General features: G+C 34.2%; 1 long non-coding RNA gene and 2 pseudogenes across 1 annotated transcript; 1 reads left to right on the plus strand and 2 right to left on the minus strand.

Moving 5' to 3' along the window:
* Window positions 1-2,911: 2,911 nt before the first annotated feature.
* Window positions 2,912-6,239, minus strand: LOC102596596 (uncharacterized). The gene is made up of 4 exons (XR_368237.2): window positions 6,113-6,239; window positions 4,632-4,679; window positions 4,419-4,489; window positions 2,912-3,106 (listed from the first exon to the last, which is right to left on the minus strand). It is a non-coding gene; the product is annotated as an uncharacterized lncRNA (long non-coding RNA).
* Window positions 6,240-12,188: 5,949 nt separating this feature from the next.
* Window positions 12,189-17,130, plus strand: LOC102599741 (TMV resistance protein N-like; annotated as a pseudogene).
* Window positions 17,106-18,115, minus strand: LOC102600079 (8-hydroxygeraniol dehydrogenase-like; annotated as a pseudogene).
* Between the last annotated feature and the right edge of the window lie 2,461 nt (window positions 18,116-20,576).

Raw genomic sequence — 20,576 nt, forward strand, 5'->3', positions numbered from 1 at the left:
TTCTATAAATAGTTGGTCCATAACACTTGTCATTTCATAAAATCAATTCATAAATTAGCATATTGTTCCTTTTTTACCTCTGTGAGTTATTAGCCTTGAAAATATACATTTGACCAACTTAGAAAAACTAAGTAAATGATTCATGTTCATTGGTTAAATTAATTAATCAAAATAAATTAATTCATATTCATTGATTGAAAACTTGAGTTCCACGAAACGGCTAACCTAGGGTTTCCTTCTTACCCAGCAGTTGCGCAGCTCTCATGGCTGCTACGGTCACTGGACGGCCTCCTTTCGAGGCTGTCCAGCCCGACCCACCACCCCAAACCACCACATATGCCACCCTTTTCAATTCCAATATTATAAATCCTAAACAATTTGTCCTAATTAACTCAAAAACAATCGCAAAATCAATCGAAATAATTCATGGAGAACCTAGCTACTATCACGTTTTCAATGTAGGAAAGGCAAGACTTTATGATTGAAGGGATTGCATCAAGCAGTGATGTTTAAATTATCCCATGGTGAGCCAGATTTGAAGGTATTAAGGTCAATTTTACCGAAACATCTTGGTACCAAGGGCAACTGTTTAATTGGCTTACTTGCTCCAAGAAAATTTTTGTTGAGATTTGATCAATATGAAGTTTATGTACTAGCTTTATCTCGCTCAGTTAATTATCTTCTCTACAATTGAGAGGAGCACCAATGTAGGGTTTTTCCATGGTCCATTGGATATAATCCTAAGGAGGAAACGACTTAGCTGTGGCTTGGATTTCTTTACCGAACCTATCTCCAGATTTGTTTGCAAAGAAGTCTTTGTTGTCTATAGCATCGGCAGTTGGGACACCAAAGTCAAGACCTAGCACAGCTAGGGTCAAGGTTATGCTTGATCTAATGGAAAAGCTTCCAAATCGTATAAGATTGCAGTTTGTGGATGGGAAATCTGGTAAGTTGATCAAGGTTTTTTCAGGAGATTGTATATGATGATAATCTACCTTTGTATTGCAATTATTGTAAGCACCAAGGTCATGATGAAGATAGTTGTCGTTTGATCTCGAAAAGAAATCAAAATAAACAAACAAATTGATGATACCATTGAAGTTGCTTCAAAAGGTACTATCGATAGTGAAAAGTATCAAGGTGATGCGAGAGAAATACTAAATAGAAAAAAGAAAGGTTATAGATGTCGATCAAAGTAAAGCTACTTTTTTAGATCGACAATTGGTTGATGTCACTTTTGAGAAACATCGTGCACACTCAATGGATGTTGTTACAAGTAATATTGGTGTTCAAACAACTACCGAAAACAAAGAGGGAACACCAAGAGCTGGGATTGATGCGCTGCGAGTTGGTTCAGGCAAAAAAATAATGGATTCAGGACACAAACTAATGGATACATCTGATGTTGAAAATGATGAAAATTCTGGGCAGCATGTTTTGCAAGTTAAAACCAAGAATGCAACTCAAAATTGGACACTGGTTGCACAAAAAAATTCAACTAGTAATCGGAACCCTTCCTCGACTAGTCAAAATAATTTTCCATGTAGTGAAAAGGGTGTGACTGGAAATTTTCATGACAGTGAAAAGAGGCAAGATATTAGTAATGCCTCAAGAGACCTATTATGTTCGAATAGCATTGATGTTTTATTGAAGACTACTGGAAAGCAAGTAAAGTTAACAGAGAATGACAACGATTTGATCCAAGAAAAACAGGTCTCATCACCTATTTTGAATAGCAAATTAAGTCGAGAATCTCCCGTATTTGTTCCTAAATGTGTGATTGCAAAGAAGAATGAGTCAAGGGCCTTAGTGTCAAATACAATTGATTTGGGCGAGGATTCTCTTGATGAAGACGGGGAAGACAATATGCTTGATTTGGGTGAAGATTTTCTTGATGAAGATGAGGAAGATATGTTGGACATATGCTTTGATAGAGTGGCTAGGGAAGGAGATATATCACCTAGGCAACAAAGAAGTAGAAGCAACAAAAGCAAAAATAAGACACATGGAAGGCAACATAGTTGGGACAGTAAAATGACTGAGGAGTTTGTTCCAAGGCACCTACCGATGCGACAGGCAAAGCAGAACCATTTGACAGTATCAATAGGTTCAACAAGATCCAATAAATCCATAAAGAAAGTATGAATTATCAAGTGTTGTTGGATAGATTTGAAGAAGAAGACAAGAGAAAAATACTTCAAGTTACTTTTGATGGGAAATCAATCCTTTTTAATTCATGTGTTTGTAATAGAAAGTTTGAGGCTGATAACTCAACTGTCTTCTTGATTGGCATATTTTTACATTATTTAAGCATCCTCATTTGTAATATCATCATGGAGTGTATTACAAACTTTGTGATGATCAGAAAATACTTAGTTCTCTCTAGCTCTTATTTTCTTCATGCTTGTTAGGTAGTAGACGTTAGGCACTTCATTAGGATTAGTAAGATAAAGCCTAGCCTCCCTGCTTGTACTTATCCCTATTGATATTTTTTATGTTTAATAAAAGGTCACTAGACACTGTCTAGTGGTAAATTTGCATGGGAAAAAACACTTGAGTTCCAAAGAAATTAAATAAGGGTAGAAGGGTAAAGTTGCATCATTTCTTAATCAAGTGCAAAGTTAAAAAGTGACATATACAAAGAAACGGAGGGAGTACAATTATTAAAAGGGATATCGAATAGACGAGGAGGCAGAGGAAGAAAAAGAAAAAGCAAAATAGAATATCAACCGTTGAGAAGTCTTGATTTCGAAAAAGCATATTTGTTGTAGTTACTAACTACTCTTTATGTACTAGATTTGGTTAGCCCGTGCAAGCACGGGCCCAATACTTGCCTATATCAAATTTTTATAACTTGATAAAAAAAATTGCTTTATATGGATCACTAACTACTCATAATTCAAGCTGTAAAATAAAATAAAATTGCTTTATATGGATCACATATTCATATTAAGAGCGTGGCCAATTTTCTTCTAGTGATGGTGATCAACAATATTCACTAAAGCTTTCAAATGCCACATTCTTCGTTCGAACTTCATCGTGCACTCTGTATGTCTCCTCATTTCACAACTGCCTCGCCTAGGTATTATGCACCTCGATTCTGTATCTATGTAGGTCAAAATTTCAAGCACAAATCACATTAGAAATGAAGGCTCTTTTAGAAGTAAACAAACTGGGAAAAGAGAAGCTAAGGCAGTTGAGCACAAACGTACTGTAGATTAATCATTCAAAAGTGAAACCACCCACCTATGTTTATTCACAGAGAATGGCTACATATTTAAGAGATGCAATCTAAGCAAATGTGTTGTTTTTTTCACACAAACTATTTGTACATGCAGTATTCCTAGTATTAAGTCATCTGCTCTTTCAAAAAAAAATTGTTAGATAACAAACTCCATATTCATATAACGTTGTCAGTCAATCGTGTGATCATTCGGAGCCTAAAGTTACGAATCAATTCGAAGTTTAGGGAAACACAAAAGCTCTCAAAATAATGAATGCTGCCAGGAAATGGTACCTGGCCTTTTAGTCCTAGATCAGCTCTAGATACAAGAGGTTGTTATTAATACAAATAACCAGTTATCAGATTAATCGACCAACATCTGAATGAACTTATCATCCAATTTCACATTTGTACTATATGAGCTGTCTGTACGATAATGCAATAATATTCATATCATAATTACATGATCATACCAATAAGTAATTTTATAAGAAAGTTGATAATTAGACAAAATGTGAAAGATCCTTCAATAGAGAATCCAAAGTTATTGGATCCAAATGTAGTTGTATGGTGTATAGTATTTACGAATCCAACTTTCAATAAAATATCATTGTTAGTTTGTTACCAACAAAATTTGTATAAAATGAGAACATCATAAGAAACAACTAACTTACCAAAGAAAGAAAGAAAGAAAGAAAGAAACAAACAATTAACCTTTCCAAGCATAACGCAACAGTCATTAATCATGTAGCGGTTTAGAGAATTCTCTGTTGCATCAACTACCACATCATATATGACAAAAATTATTAACAAACGAAATGTTAAATCCTCCTCTGCAATACAAAACATAAAGAAAATACAAATAGAAAATAAATTCATGATCATATAATAGTAAGTGTTAAATCATACTTGCTTAACAACTCTAATAGAGACGCCCGAGTTTGGTTGAAGAATGAATGATAACTTATAAGAAGAACCAAAGTGCACTGAAAGAATCAACTAATTCTTGCCAGTCATAACAATCAGAATGGTTTAACCTTCGTTTGTTTCATTAGCAAAGTCTACCATAAAGTGCTTTAAACTCTGATGGAGAGTATGTGTTAAGGGTGTTCGATATAGCAGTTGCAGTAATGTATGACATGAGTGTCCACAGAAGATTTGCAAGCATTGTTGGAATGTTAAGAGTAAGACAAACCTTTTTTGGCGACAATTGATGTTGCTGGATCACGGCGTGCAACGACACAACGACAACATTTGATGTTGAATCTAATAAACAATCATTCCAATTAATATCTAAACTGCTTTTGGTAAACTAACGCTGAAACAACATTTTAATGATAACTAACCAATTGTTACATCTTTTCGAATCTGTTTAAGGAATCAAAACAGAATCATTTGAGGGACTTACACAAGGGCTTTGAGGCTATTCAGGAGGACTCTCCTTTGGGGACTCTTTCTGTACAAACAATCAACAAAGACCTTGAGGTAATTATAAAGAATTCATAATCAATTATAAGTTAAGAACACATATTATAGTCCAGAATCTGTCAATCCACAAAAATTTAGTACAACAAACTTGAGGCTTCTCGAACAATAGAAACAAAAGGAAATGGTAAATATTGGTCCTTAATTTTCTTTGAGTAATCATAAGAGGAAAAGAGTTACAAAGTAGACTAAAATAATGGAATCTAAGAGCAGTGAAGGAATCCCATTAATAATTAACCATTTTGATCCCTTGAAACAACTCGATGAATTTAGTAGATCGTTTTAGGAGGCACCATATCTAAAAACTAATAACAATTTCTCTCATATACCATTACTGAAGTTTCAAACTGCATCAAAGAAATTTGGAGCATGGCTGAGCTGGTAGGTAAAAGCTGGAAGGGACAATGTCATATGTTGTACCATTGGTTACTAAATGGTAGTAGGCATTTCATAACACTTCCAAAGATTAGCTGTACTTGGTGAGTAAAACATAACAATAGCATGGGCCATGGGAACACAAAGTGAACAAGATTGAAATAGCGAGGAACATATAAGCACTGATCGGAGAATTTTAGGGAAAGAAAAGAACCACGTTGTTGGACAGTAATTTAACTTTCAATATTCAAACTTCATCAACCCATTTTTTGTTTTTGAAGCTCATAAGAAAATCGAGGAGAAAACATATAGGGATGAAAACTTAAGAAATGAATCTAAATTTGTTTCAACTTCACATTTTATGTATAGGTTTGTTTAGAAATTTGTTGTAGTGACTATGTTAATTACAATCATTAACTAAAAATTTACTGTGTTTTTTCCTTCCCTTTATGTAAACTTCTAAATTGTGTTGGCTTAAATTTTGGATTTTGAACTTGAGAGTTGTTCAAGTGAAAAAATACAAAGTAATTGCTACTCGTAAACTTGTTGATACAACAACATCATGAAAGATTTTCTAACTGCACAGACGACTCTGTCCCTTAACTTTTCTCCCCAAGTATTTTCAACTGTTCTTCCCAAATGTTCCTAATTTTTTTTTGAGAATACCATATATTTCTCACTGCACAAATGACCTATATTTTGTTTTTTTTGGCTTTTTAATGGTTCTCTAAATGTTCATGCTGACACTAATGACCTGGGTTTTGCGATTTCTGGCAGGCCTTTATCTCAATTTTGGCCATAATTTCGATTTTCCACAAATTTGGACAACACAAAAATCAAATCTTCATCAATCCATAGAACTAAATCTAAAACCAAAACTTTATAAATCTATTTAGACAAATTTATATACCGAAGGAAAAAAAATTGAAGATCAAAAGAAAATCGTCAAAAATACATTTGAAGATAGACACTTTATAAATCAAATCTAAAAATATTAAAGAGAAAAACAGAGAAATGACAAAGAATTACCGTAAAGTTGCAGTAATCCTCGAAGAAGTTTGAAGTGCCAAAACACCTCTGATTCTGTCTTCGACTTGTTCCTAACCATGACTGCTCCTTGAACTATTAGGAGCTCGAAAAACTTATTTGAGAGAGAAGTCGGTGGCTCTTGGAATTTAAGCCACGTATATTTCAGAAGGCAGTGGCTCTTGAAATTTAAGCCACGTAGATTTAGCTCATACTTCAGTTTATAAGTGTAATGACTAAATTGTCCTCAATTTTAATTTTATTGACATATAGCAAACATGTTGATACCACCACTTTAGACTTCACACTTCTAATATAGTAGAAACATTACCTTATAATTCTCTTTCGAAAGAAAATTGTCTAGTGCTCCAACTTGCAATGTTGGTCATAACACCTAGGAGATGCATTCGGCAAAATTTAATAATTTTGACTTTTGACTTAATTTTTTATCTGAAAAAATTAAATTTTTTATTTTAAAATAAATAAAAAATAACCAAAATATAATTTTTTGATTTTACGCAAATAATGCACATCTCTAAGCTTGATATTTATGTGAGAAAAGTAGGAGCGGACAACAAATCTATCAATAAAAAGAAAAGAAAAAGAAAGGAAGTAATAAGGTTGTCCCTATATCATTTAAGACTATAAATGTAGAAAAATTAAGGGTTTCTTTGGCAGAAAAGAGAGAGGATAACCATAATGATTGTGGTAGAGTCCTTTCATTTCAACAATTTTCCATTGGAATTAATGAATAGAATTACAAGGTAAAATCCAATTTCTTTTTGTTAGATTCTTCTTTTAAAGTCATCCATAAATTAGGGCCGTCTAATTCACTTTTTTCTTTCTAATTTGTAGCTTCATGGACATGTACTTTTAGCTGTCGTGTACTTATCAAAGTGGAGTTTCGGGGTATTTGAAGTAATTTCCTATTTCCTTCTCTTAAATTTGGATGAAAATACTAAACAAAATGATTCTTTTGTTTTCACTTTCCATCTATTTAAAAAGTGGTGCTAGAATTTGTAAACTACTTTTTTCACCTCTTCTCAGGATCGCTCACTCTTTTAATTCTCTTGGTGACTCAAACTCACAATCTTATAATTGGAAGCAGAGGCGGAGCTAGGTAGGGGGAGGAAGGCTCATCTGAAGCCCCTTTAGCAAAAAAGAACATTGTATGTGTAAGGTTAGAATTATTTTTTCATCTATATAGCGTAGATGTTGAATTTAAAACAAAAAATAAGCAGATAAATAAGAAGTTTGCAGTATAACGGAAATAGAACAGAGAGAATGTTATTCCTGAAGCTCTGGTTTACAGCAATTATGCAGCAGCTATATAAACTGTGCCACTAACTTGAACTCCTAAAAATACTCTTGTAACTTACTAAGACTCCTATCTAGGTAGACTTCCTACGAAATAGGAACTGATTTATTTGACTCAGTAAACTAAACAAGGCAGAAGTAAACATTTAAAAAAGACTGTTAAAATGCACTAATTTTTAACAATATTATGCAATTAAAACTATGCTTATTTCATGTCTATATCTGAAACAAAATAAAAGATCTCACAAAATGAAATGCACAAACAAGTAAATTATATTAGATTACGAGACTTAGACGAAGACAAAGTTCATTACAAAAGAGTCTACACCTAATTGATTACAACACAAACAATGTCATGCTACACCAACATTGATCATACTACATTGAGGGCCTAAGGTAACTTTATTGAACCTTTCTTCATATATGTCACCCCGAACCAATGGTTTATAGCTATAACTACAACACAACAACAAACTACAACAAAATAGAGTAAACTCTCCCAAGTTCTTCTCCCTTTCTTTCATCTTCTCATGCCTTCTTGCAACATTTTCAATTTTATACCTGGACAATTATTATCTTGTTTGAATTCTCTAGGCTTGTCAACTTCTTTAGAAATCTCAATCAATTTAAATTCAGTGGTTGATGTTTGAGAGGATTCTACTAAATTTTTAAACTCACCCAATTTCTCTATTAGTTTAGGAATCACAAATTTCAACTTTGGATCAATATTATCTTTGTTCTTCCAACATCAAAAGTGGTAAGATCTAGGATCATTCAATAATGAAAAAGGATGATGGCATAAGTGCTTAATCAAAATTCTCAATCGGCTAAATAAATGAGAAAAAAATATTCTTTACCCCATAATAAGGACATGGCCAATATCTTCTTCCGAGATTATTTGAAGTCCAAGATATTTTCAAATGCTCCATAAGTCCATGGTTACAATAAAAGAATTTCTTCGTAGTATGATCATCGATCCTCTTCCATACAAAGGTTGGTCAAGTTAATCGATCTCATTGTGTGCTACACTTTTGTCGAAGAAGTAATCACAATCTGGAAGAAACTGACAATAAGGAAAAGGGAGAAAACAAAAATCAAAATAATAGATGAAGAAGAATAAATTTGAATTTTACCTTTTCTCGAAGAAAAATTATTCCTTCAAAGATTCAATTTTTAGGTTTAAAGTGCTAAGATTTGAGATGAATCAAGAAAACGATAAGAAATTGAGTCGCTATTTTCGGGTAGGTTGTTCTTGAAGGTGAAGGAGAAGAGGAAATTAGGGTTGGTTGTTCTTGAAGGTGAGGGAGAAAAGGATATTGGATTGGATATTACCGTTGAAGGGACAAAATGGGTTTAATATAATTTTTAAAAAAAATAAAAGATAAATTTGATGATTAACGTGTCGAAGAAAGTTGTTTCAACACGCGTGTTGGGCAAGTGTCCGGAGGGTTGAAAAAAATTCACTTTAAATTTTTCTTCAAATGAAAAATCCATTTGCAAGTGATAAGCTCGCAATTTTCTGGCTTCGACACCAACTCCCACGTCTGATTTTTGTTCAGAGCATCAATTTCTTCTTGCATAGCTGCTTCCCACTCAGGATGACCTTTGGCTTCTTCAAAGCTTACAGGTTCATCCAATACTCCTGTAAAGAAACATGAAGTAATCGAGCAGTTGTTCAAGTGTACCTCATAATCTTTGAAGTAACTTGGCTGTCTTTTCTCTCTTGCTGACCTCCTTTCGGTTTGTTGTTCAACACCATTTGAATTTGAGCTTTCATCATTATTTGAAGCCTGCAAATTTCTCTCTGGAGTCAGCTCCAAAGGTTCTTGATCAACATCAAGAATCATTTCTTGATTGTTAGTTTTCTGGGCAGAATGGTAGGATGATATTTCATCAAACACAATATCTCTGGAAGTGACAAATTTCTTGGTTTCAGGGTCCATACACCTCCACCCTTTCCTATAAGAATCATAGCCAACAAAGATACACTTTTTTTCTTTCGGGTCAAGTTTAGTTCGAGAGGATTTTGGAATATGAACATAACAAGTTGAACCAAATACCCGAAAGTAATTTACATTTGGCTTTTCATGATATAGAATCTCGAAAGGGGATTTCGCTTTACCTGGCCATGGAGGCAAACGATTTATCACATAACATGCACATTGAATAGCTTCAGCCCAGAGCTCTCGAGGGAGATTTTTATCATGCAACCAGGAAAGGCTTGTAGAAGCAAGATGAGCCATTTTCCTTTCAGAAACACTATTATGTTGGGGAGTGTTGGGGCATGTCATTTGCCTTGAAATACCATTGTCATCGCAATATTTAAAGAATGCATCAGACATGTATTCTCCTCCATTGTCACTACGCAAGCATTTAACTTTTACCCCAAAATCCTTTTCCACTGTAGTTTTAAATTCAGCAAATTTTGACAAGGCTTCACTCTTCTCTTTCAAGAACTTCACCCATGCATATCTTGAGAATTCATATAAAATATCATGACATACTGAAAACCACTATAACTTGTTGTTTTTGTTGGTCCCATAAGGTCTGTATGAACCAGTTCAAACATAGTGGATCTTCGATTTCCTGATCTTTGAAATGGGAGACGATGTGATTTCCCAAATTGACAACCTTGACAAACTACATCTTCATGAATATTTTGCAGAGCTGGTAGACCATCCACCAGTTTCTTTGAACAGATTTGCCTCAACAATTGGTATCCCAAGTGCCCCAGTCGAGCATGCCAAATTGCTGTGCTATATGTTTGACTTGTCTTCTTCACATAGGCTTCTTCTACTGCCATGACAAACAACGAACCTTTCTTTTCACCCGTAAGAACAACATCAGCAGATATGTTCTTCACGTTGTCCAGAATCTTCACATCATTTGGACCAAATAGAATATATTTTCCAGAATCAGTGATTTGAGAAACTGAAACTAAGTTTCTCTTCAAACCTGGAGCATGAAATACATCATTTAACTTGACAGCACCTGTAGCTCCAACGTCAATCTTCATGACTCCTTCATTTGCTACTGGATATGTCGAGTTATCTGCTGTAACAACAACTCGTTCTCTGTTATGTTGGCGCAACTCTGAAAGAAGAGAATCATTTCCTGTTACATGATGAGAGCAACCAGAATCAATGATCCATTCTTGTGTACAATTATCATTGTTATAGAGAGCTTGAACTACATCATCATTCCTCTGCTCATCTACTTCTACAGTGAAGCACTGCTCCCATTTGAGTTGCTCGTTTCCATCATTTTCACTTGCAACATTTGCATTTGAGATCCTCACTCGACAATTTTTCTTGATGTGTCCAATTTTACCACATCTATAGCACTTTTTATTCTCAAAGTTGCCACCAGTAGTTTTTTCACCATTGGATCCTTTTTCATTGTTCCTGCTTTCTGAGGATACGATTTTCTTTTTATTTTTATCCTTTGAAAAGAGAGCTGCATCTGGTTCAAAGCTTTTTGCCATTTGCTTTGCCAATGCCTCCTGATTGGAAAGCAAATTTTCAAATTCTTCAACTGAAGGTTGCTTTGTCCAACCCTGAATGGAGGTGACGAACGGACTGTACTCTTTCTTTAATCCTCGAATAAGAAATCGCCGCAATCTTGCTTCACCGATCTTCTCATCAGGATCTAATTCTGAAATTTCAGCACAAATTCCTTTAACTCGTAAGAAATATTCAGAAATAGACATGCCCCCCTGTGTTAGCATTGCCAATTCATTTTCCAATAGTTGTAGCCTAGCAGTATTCTTTTTTGTAAATAATCTCTCAAGTATCTCCCAAACTTCTTTTGGTGAGTTAACATCACGTACATGGTCGATGAGCTCTCTGCCAATTGAAGTCCTCAAAGCAAAGAGTGCTTTACCACATTTAATCTTCCATTTTCTCCGTGGTTCTGCATTTTCTGCAGTATTTGCTGGAATTTCTGCTTCAGCACCAACAATAAGATCCCACAGGTCTTGACCTTGAAGATAAGCTTCCATACACATTCTCCAGTACTTGTAGTTTGTCCCTACAAGCTTCTCGACACCAAATTGGGCATTTGAACTGTTTCCCCCATTTACCGACTCCATACTGCACAAGTCTTTTTTTCTTTCTCTGCAACTTTCAATCTCCTCCAACAAGACTAATAAAACTTGATAGACAAGAAGATGGAAAAAATAATCAGATCAACGACCTTGCTTTGATACCATAAAACAAAAAATAAGCAGATAAATAAGAAGTTTGCAGTATAACGGAAATAGAACAGAGAGAATGTTATTCCTGAAGCTCTGGTTTACAGCAATTATGCAGCAGCTATATAAACTGTGCCACTAACTTGAACTCCTAAAATTACTCTTGTAACTTACTAAGACTCCTATCTAGGTAGACTTCCTACGAAATAGGAACTGATTTATTTGACTCAGTAAACTAAACAAGGCAGAAGTAAACATTTAAAAAAGACTGTTAAAATGCACTAATTTTTAACAGAATTCTCTTGGCTTCTTTGTATATCTACTTCTATATATTTGTGAATCCCTTAAAAGTCTCGGTTCCGCCATATATTGAAAGTGAGAAGTGCTTATCATCGGAATAACTTACTCTGATCTCTTCTTTAATAAATTACAGTTGTTGATTTAACATATTTTACTATTTGAATAAATACTTTTCCAAAAGAATGATTCAAGTAGGACTTAGTGTATTTAAAGTCCAGTCATCTGCTTAAAGAAAAGGGCCATTGATTAATTCAAGTAGAGCATTAATAATTCACCTAAACATTTCTCTTTCATTTTCTTTCTATTTCTTCATCTTCTTGTTACCACACAATTTGTGTTTTCGTTCTTCAGGTCAATATCCATGGCATCTTCTTCTTCTTTTTCTTCTGCAAGTAATTCACAATATTTTCCTCGATGGAAGTACACTGTCTTTCTAAGTTTTAGAGGAAAAGATACCCGGAGAAATTTTACGAGTCACTTGTACCAAGGTTTGAAAGATAGGGGAATATTCACCTTTCTAGATGATGAAATGCTAGAGGATGGAGATTCCATCTCAGAAGAACTTGTGAAAGCGATAGAAGAGTCTCAAGTTGCCATAATCGTTTTCTCAAAGAATTATGCTACATCAAGGTGGTGTCTGAATGAACTAGTGAAGATTATGGAATGCAAGGAGAAAGAAAATGGACAAACAGTCATACCGGTCTTCTGTTATGTGGATCCATCACATGTTCGAAATCAAAGTAAGAGCTTTGCTAAAGCATTTGTCAAACACAAATCGAGGTATAAGTATGATGTTGAGGGGATGCATAAGGTGCAAGGATGGAGGAATGCCCTAACTGCTGCCGCAGATCTAAAAGGATATGATATTCGTGATGGGTGAGTTGGAAACAAATAATTGCTTTTGATGAAAGAAATAACAATATGTTTCTATAGATTACCCTGAACTATAGTGTTTCATATTTAATACGCTCTTCAACATTAAAAATATGAAAATACTTTCCAATACTTGACTTTCTCACATTGTCAACAATCAATATCTAATTTATGTAGGATTGAATCAGAGAAAATTCAGCAGATCGTCGACCACATCTCTTCCAAATTTTGCAAGAGTGCTCGTTCTTTATCTTATTTGCAAGATATTGTGGGAATAAATGCTCATTTAGAGAAACTAAAATCCCTACTTCAAATAGAAATCAATGATGTTCGGATTGTAGGAAACTGGGGAATAGGCGGAATCGGTAAAACAACAAAAGCAAAAGCCATCTTTGATACTCTTTCTCATCAATATAAAGCTTCTTGTTTTCTTGCGAATGTTAAAGAAAATGCAGAAAAGAATCAACTGTATTCCTTACAAAATACCCTTCTCTCTGAATTGTTAAGAAAAAAAGATGATTACGTCTATAATGAGTATAATGGGAAGTGCATGATTCAAAGCAGACTTTGTTCTATGAAGGTGCTAATTGTGCTTGATGACATAGATCATGATGATCATTTGGATTATTTAGCAGGTGATGTTGGTTGGTTTGGTAATGGTAGCAGAGTTATTGTAACAACTAGAGATAGACAGTTGATAGAGAAGGGTGATGCAATATACAAAGTGCCTACACTACCTGATCATGAAGCTATGCAATTGTTCAATCAACATGCTTTCAAAAAAGAAGTTCCAGATGAGTGTTTTACGAAGTTTTCGTTGGAGGTAGTAAATCACGCTAAAGGCCTTCCTTTAGCCCTCAAGGTGTGGGGTTCTTTGCTGCATAAGAAAGGCCTAACTCAATGGAGAAGAACGATACACCAAATAAAGAAAAACTCTAATTCAAAAATTGTTGAAAAACTCAAAATTAGTTATGATGGGTTGGAGCCCGAAGAACAAAAGATATTTTTAGATATTGCATGTTTCTTCCTTCGGCATGGAAGGAAAAAAGTCATGCAAATTGTTGAGAGCTATGATTCTGGAGCTGAATACATATTGGATGTCCTAATTGAAAAATCTCTTGTATTCATCTCTGAATATGATAGAATTGAAATGCATGACTTGATAGAAGATATGGGTAAATACATAGTAAAAATGCAAAAAGATTCCGGAAAACCTAGCAGACTATGGAATGTTGAAGATTTCAAAGATGTGATGGTGGGCAATATGGTAAGTAGGCTATACAATGCAATACTATTCATATTCCAAAAACATATTTGGCCAATTCCAAATATTTGTTCCTCTAGCTTCATATAAAATAGCTTTTATTCCTATGTGGCTAATTCGTCAATTAGTCATTTCAAATTTACATTACCTAGTTTGTTTCTCTCATGTTAATAAGAAATGAATTAGTCTAATAGCCACTTAATATATAAAATCTAATATCATTCTTTGAATTAACTTGAAATTTATATGATATTTTGTACTACAAATTTAATCAATAACTTTTTAAAAGCTAATATCACCCATTTATTTACCCTGAATAATTTTTTATTAGTAAAAATTCCCAAATGAAGTTATGATTTGTTGACTAATAGGGGACCATGACAGTGGAAGCAATTTGGTTTACTTATTTTGAAAAACTACGTGTTAGCAAAGAGGCAATGAAAAATATGCAAAGGCTTAGGATATTATGCATACAAAGTTATTCATGGGCTTCCCAAAGTGATTCAGAAGAAAATCCCAATTGCTCTATTGAGTACCTGCCCAACAACTTGTGTTGGTTTGTGTGGCATAAATATCCTTGGAAGTTATTGCCAAAAAATTTTAATCCCAGAAGCCTTGTTCATCTTGATCTCCGGGGGAGTTCGTTGCATCCTTTATGGAATGAAACAAAGGTACTGTTTTATTAGAGATCTTTCTATTTTGTCTTGTCCTAGAATTATGGTTGGTAGTGAATACTTATTGAAGGAGTTCTTTCTAACCAACTAGTAATTTTTTTATGGATAATAATTGATTTCATACCTTGCATCTGAAATTAACACTTTGTTCTCTCTTTGGCAACAATTTATTGTATAATATTTCTAAATAAATTTAACATACTAAATACTCTTCTAAACTTGATACGTTTTATTAAATGCAGACCTAAACTCCATTACTTGGGCTAAAAAAACTTATGTTACTAAAAGCAAAAGGAGTTTTATATACATATTTTACCAAAACGAGTAGTCATAGCATCTAATTAAAAAAAAACAAAAATAAATATGTTGTTGGAAATCTATTATTTTGGCACAACTTTTCTATTTGGCCATTGTTTTCTAGCCAAGTTTTATGGCTATAAATTTGATCCTCCCCAAAAAAAAACAATTGAAACAAATACCCATTACAGCTGAAGAATAAATAAAAATATCCCACTTGGAAGCTAATTTTTCTATTTTTCTTTACACTCGCGCCTAAAAGAATAAATAAAAATATCAGACGTTGAGTCATAATAAAAAAATGTCATTTACTACTTTACTCAGTTTTCATCAATCATTCTGTGTTTTGAATAGCAGCAATTTCCGTGTTTACGGAGGCTGGATCTAAGTCACTCCAAAAGCCTGGAGAGAACACCAAATTTTGAGGGGATGCCAAATTTGGAGTATTTGAATCTAGAGGGGTGTAGTAGTCTTGAAGAAGTTCACCATTCCCTGAAGTATTGCGGAAAACTCATCCAGTTAAATTTGTATGACTGTAGAAGACTTAAGATGTTTCCATCTGTTAATGTGGAATCTCTTGAATCTCTAGATCTACACAACTGCTTTAGTTTAGAGAAATTTCCAGAAATCCTCGGAATAATGAAGCCATTATCTATCATTCATCTCGAACCTCCTCTTACAGAGCTAGATTTGAGTTTTTTGAAAAACCTTGTACCTCTTCCAAGCAGCAGTGGCATGTTTAAAAGCTTGGTGAAGCTAAGGCAATCGGGTTGCTTTAAGTTTGAAAGCCTTTCAAAAGGGATAAGATATTTAGAAAAATTGAAGGAGCTTGATGCCAGCTATACTCTAATCTCACAACCTCCATCTTCCATTATCCGGCTGAACAAGCTTAAATCATTGAGTTTTGCAAAACAAAAAACAGGAAGAGGTCTCGTAGATGGGGTGTTCTTTGTTTTCCGTCACGTGCTGTTTAATTTGTGGGAGTTCGGTCGTCCGCATATAATCTATGAAAGCATGGTAAATCATTTTGAGGATTTGCCTCTAAGCATAGCCCAACTTGGTTCTCTTCAAGACTTGAAGTTATCAGTGTGCAGGAGGTTTAACGAATTTCTAAACCTTAACATGGCTGAAGGGTTCTGCTCATTGAAAAATCTGAATCTCAATTACTGCAATTTGGAAGTGTTGAATCTCAGTGGAAATAATTTTGAGCATTTGCCTCAAAGCATAGCCCAGCTTGGTGCTCTTCGATCCTTGAACTTAGCAGATTGCAAGAGTCTTACACAGCTGCCAGAATTTCCACAGCAATTATACAGTAAATGCAGATTGGAGCAATGATTCAATCTGTAATTCGTTGTTTCAGAATATCTCATCATTGCAGCATGACATCTCTGCTTCAGATTCCTTGTCACTAAGAGTGTTATGGAGTCTGCCGCAGAAAATCCCAAGTTGGTTTCACCATCAGGGAATGGGTTCATGTGTATCAGTCAATTTGCCTGAGAATTGGTATGTATCGGATAAGTTCTTGGGATTTGCTGTATGTTACTTGGGCAATTTATTTGACATCACAGCTCATTTGATTCCCTTATGTGATGATGGGATGTCGTCGATGACCCAGGAATTTGCCTTATCCAACCATTCAAAATATATTGATAAATATGGTATGCATTTTTTGTTGGTAACTCTTGGTGGCTTATGGGATGCAAATGGAAAAACACCAAATGACTATGGGTGCATTCAGTTTTATTCAGAAATAAATTATTTTGGAGCAAAAAGTGAATTTGGAGTTTGTTTGTTGTATAAAGATGACGCTGAGCTTTACACTGGAATAAGGAAGAGCAGATATGAGGAGGTCACTGGTCAGTTGCTCCTCTTCTAAGAATCAAAGTTCACAAGTAGATTAAATACCTCATGAATTTGTTGGTAATGAAGCGTAGCATCCGTTGATATCTACTGTAAAATGTTACGTTCTTTTTATATTTTAATAAGTGCATGAAACACATTTAATCAATCATCTCTGAAAATAATGTAATCTAAGCAAAGAAACACTGCTAGACCATTGGACATAAATCCTCCCTATTAATATTCTCATTTCTTGTTCAATGTATTGCCAGTGTCGAGAAAGAAATGATATTTCACATCTGATTTCAGAAGACGTTCTAACGCTGTTCACGTAGTCCTTTGTCACGACTTCAACATGTGGTTTTATGTTATGCTTTGTCGCAAAATCCAACATTTCTTGAGTCTCTTTCATACCTCCTATGCAACTTCCAGCCACTAGCTTCATTCCTGTTTTCCACATTATATATACAAACTTTAGTCTTAAAAAAAGAGACCGTCTGATGCACTAAGCTTTAGTCCGAACTTTTTTATTTGAAAACGTGCATAAAGAAAACTATATATGCTTACACATAAATAGAGGAAACACGGGCAACTCCACTGGGTTTTCTGGTGCACCAACCATAACAAGCTTAGCATGAGATTTCAATAACATAAGCAATGGAAGAATAGGGTGCACAGCAGAAACAGAGTCGATGATCATGATCCCATCCAATGTGTTCATTGCAGCCTGTTTGTATATAAATAAAACGAATAAACAAAAGGTTTGCCCCCATTCTCGTGTTTAAATTGTTAAAACTGGAATAAAAACTTAAGTTTTTAGATGAGATTGTCACACACTTCAACACGGAACCAGAGCAGGCAGAGGTTGTGCGTTCAAAGGATTATAAGTAGTAATTCCAGCACATAACAGGGCAGCAGCGTCCAACGACAAGTTTTCAGGCCGACGTACTACAAAATGCTCATCGGATACGATCATGTCGGAGTAACCTCCAAACTTGAGGGTTCCCGTCTGAGATATAGCCGTTGTATGTAGGAATCTGACGAGGGCAGTAATTCTCGAGATTAACGCTACAATTCTCACATTTGCGACATGATCCTACCATACATCCAACACCTACTTTGTCTCCCCTTAATATCTCCACCTTGCTACCGACCTTATGCCTCCAATTATATTTACAATTAGTTACACTCATGAGTAGATAGAATCGACACAAATTCGCTATTTTTTTACGGATTTGGCTCCTCTCCATTTTTTCCAAGTTCTAGTTTGAATTGGAGACACATGTCATAGTTTAGAATTAATGGTTGAGATCTAATTGATTAAAGTAAAGTCCTAACCATAATTATTTACTTCCATATATTTGCTTCTTAAATATTTTTGCAATCCATTATATTTCCCCTAAATACATTTAAAACTTTTTTTTACTGCCCTGCATACATATTTAAAACTTTTACTAAATATTTTTGCTTTTTTGATAAAAATATAGTAAAGTTAAATGTTTTTATTATTCTAATAGAGTAATATGGGCTCCATGTAGGGAGTAAGAAATAATTTAAAGTTGAGTGACAAAATTTATTTTACTCCTAAAATTAGAAAAAAAACGTTAGGTCGCAATTTTTAATTTTTAATTTGGAAAATATTATTTGAGAAATGAAAAACGTTAGGGAAAAAAGTAAAAAATCAGCAAAAAATTACTCAAGTAATTAAGAAAAGAAATTCTTTTAAATATATTTAGGAAAAATATAATGTAAATCTAGGATTGTTGGATTGCAAAAATGTTTAAGAAGCAAATATATGAAAGTAAATAACTATGGTTAGGACTTTGCTTTAATTAATTTGATCTCAACCATTAATTCTAAACTATGACATGTGTCTCCAATTGTCACGATCCGAGCCTACACCCTGGACATGGCCGGCACTCGAGAACCATTGCTGGTCCCCAAGCGAACCCTCATCCTTGCTGACTAAAAGCGGAAGACTAACTCAAACATACATAAGCATCAATTGAAGGAAACGTTTAAAAAAAGTTTACTAAGTCTCAAAACTTCACTGAATAAACTGAGTATGAAACATAAATTTTAAATAATATATCTGAAACTGAAAGACTCTCTAAAACTGTTTATCTATGAAGCCTCTACTATATATAGACGAGTGTCGGGACAAGAACCACAACTACTCAAAATGCTAGTAATACTAACAACTCATAAAACTGGAGTCTTCCGGAAGCAATGAGACCTCACTCGAATGCTGATGAGCGGATGAAGTGATCTCAACAGACTCTTGTTGAGGATCCTAAGAACCTATATCTGCATCATTAAAAGATACAGGTCGAATGACATCAGTACATTGAATGTACAATTATGGTAATATAGTTGAATAACAAATAACTAAAAGAAAGGATTGGAATAGATAACAATGTACTCAAGCTGAATGTAAAAAAATAAATGAGTTAAATCATTTAAAACTTTACAAATACTTTCTCATCTCTGAACTCAACATAATAAGTGATATATAAAAATACACTTTAACACTATTAGGAGATTCTCTAACCGACAACCATCACTATGAGCTACGTAATGATACAACGTCTCGCCTACTCATCTAGAACTGTCCTATACCTTGTCGGGGTATAGAACATCCTCAACTAAGTGGACCCACTAAGCTCTGCCTGAAGGCCCTTATGATTCATCTAAAAAGTATGATCATGTACCCATGTTGGCATACATGGTTTATGAGGAATGTGAATTGTCTGAACTCATCCCCATATCGGTGCTCAATACTACTCCCAATAATATACAGTCGTGCTCAATGTTTGAAAAAACATACTCTTCCTCTGGTCTGAGATAATTGCTCAAACTATCCTCTTAAAAGAGGTAACTGCTCTTGAAATATCTTTGAACTCATAACTCATTTAGAAATCAAAGTTTCTCCTTTATCAATGTAAAAATTGATACCTTTGGAAATACTTAGTTCCCTTATACTCTTGCTCAATTCATACTTGAAAACTCTTTCTAAAAAATATATAAAAATCGTATTGTGATATGATCATTGATGACTGGATAAGTTATACTGTATAAACATTGATGGTATATCTAGATACCATACTGCTTAAACATTGATGGCATACTCGATTTTCATATTAATCATGTTTTAAAACCTTTGTGCATTTGGGTGTAAAACCTGTCTCTTATGATCATCTTAAAGTATATCTAGAATGTCTCTTATGATCATCTTAAAGTATTTGGGTGTAAAACTTTTGTGCATGTTTCTAAAGCTGAGAGGTCAAAATTGGATGTTAAAACTCGAAAATGTATCTTTGTTGATTATGGTCAAGATAAATTTGATTATCATTTCTTTGATCAGTTGAAAATAAACTTCTTAGAAGTCGTGATATTGTGTTCTTTAAAGACCACACAATTGAAGATCTTGACAAAGTTGAGAAAGTTGTTTCTCAAATCAGTTGGAATCTAATTAATGTTGATTCAGTTCCTTTGACTAATGCACCGTAAGGAAATCTTCAAAATGATGAAAATTAAGTTGATATTGAAGATGGCGATCATATTCACAATGACAAATATGATGATGATGCTCTAGTGCAAGATGATGTGGTTGGTCAACAACTAACAATTATTTATGCTCTATAGAGTTCTCTCAGAAAATCTACTAGAGATAAAATACCTTCATCTCCTTATCTGCCAATGAGTATGTAC

The sequence above is a fragment of the Solanum tuberosum genome, unplaced genomic scaffold (genome assembly GCF_000226075.1).
Source record: "Solanum tuberosum cultivar DM 1-3 516 R44 unplaced genomic scaffold, SolTub_3.0 scf00282, whole genome shotgun sequence".
Taxonomy (NCBI): domain Eukaryota; kingdom Viridiplantae; phylum Streptophyta; class Magnoliopsida; order Solanales; family Solanaceae; genus Solanum; species Solanum tuberosum.